Raw genomic sequence first — 1,380 nt, 5'->3', positions numbered from 1 at the left:
AAGACTCAGCGGAGCAAAAGCAGCCGCCGGCGGGTTCGTGCTGGGAGCTGCCTCTGTAAATACACGGTTCCTTCCCCTGTAATTAGCATCGTTACCCGCCCCGTCCCGAAACCCACCGCGGGATTTGGGATGGGAGCCGGAGCATCGGCGGATAAAAAACCACCCCCTTTCTTTGAGCAAAACGCGATGGGATGGGGGCCCAAAAGGCCGCCCGCTCGCTTGGCTGAGGACTGACCCTGGCGCCCAACTCGTCACATGTGTGGGCACCCAGAAACCACACAAAGATGGGAAGAAAAGGAAAAAAAAATTAACTCACTTGGGTTAATTTGGCCCCAAAAGTTGTTTTTTTGCCTCCTGGGTGATTTATTTTGCTTGAAAAGCCTTTGGTGTGGGGCAACTCGCTACCCCGGGGGGGGGATTTGGGGCGGGTTTAGGGCTGAGAGAGGGGAGCGGAGGGGGAGTTAAGGGGCGGTACACCCCCTTCGTTAGCATTGGGCAATTAGGGGCTGGGTTAATTAGGGGAGGGGGCTTTTGCTTGCAAAGTGCTGAGGGGGGTGTGTTGAGTCCTGTCATAGCACCGGCCCTGGGTGTGCAAATGGTGCTCTGAGTGTGCAAATGCCGCCATGCACATGTGAATGTCACCGTGCGTGTGCGAACGCCACCCTGGCTGAGCAAATGTCACCTCGCACACGCAAATCTCACCTTGCACACGCGAAGGGCACCGTGCTGTGGCACAGCAGAGGAGCATTGGGTGTGCAAATGGTGCTCCGAGTGTGCAAATGCCACCGCACACGTGTTAATGTCACCGCACACGTGTGAGCGCAGCCCTGGCTGAGCAAATGCCACCTTACACGTGCAAAGGACACCTTGCACGTGCAAAGGGCACCGTGCTGTGGCACTGCAGAGGAGGACTGGGTGTGCAGATGGTGCTCTGAGTGTGCAAATGTCACTGTGCACGCGTGAACGCCGCCCTGGCTGAGCAAATGTCACCTTGCACGTGCAAATGTCACCTTGCACGTGCAAAGGACACCTTGCACGTGCAAAGGGCACCGTGCTGTGGCACCGCAGAGGAGCACTGGGTGTGCAAATGGCGCTCCGAGTGTGCGAACGCCGCCGCGCGCGTGCGAACGCCGCCCTGGCTGAGCAAATGCCACCTTGCAGGCGCCAAGGCCACCGTGCTGTGTGACAACGATGGAGGTGGTCGGTGATGATGATGAGTGTGCGAACGCCGCCGCGCGCGTGCGAACGCCGCCCTGGCTGAGCAAATGCCACCTTGCAGGCGCCAAGGCCACCGTGCTGTGTGACAACGATGGAGGTGGTCGGTGATGATGATGGCGGTGGTGACGATGATGGTGGCAATTTATTTATCCCCCCTCCCCC

Source organism: Charadrius vociferus, unplaced genomic scaffold (assembly GCF_000708025.1).
Source record: "Charadrius vociferus isolate BGI_N301 unplaced genomic scaffold, ASM70802v2 scaffold107, whole genome shotgun sequence".
NCBI lineage: Eukaryota > Metazoa > Chordata > Aves > Charadriiformes > Charadriidae > Charadrius > Charadrius vociferus.
The sequence above is the reverse complement of the archived record's forward strand: the minus strand, read 5'-3'. Positions refer to the sequence as shown.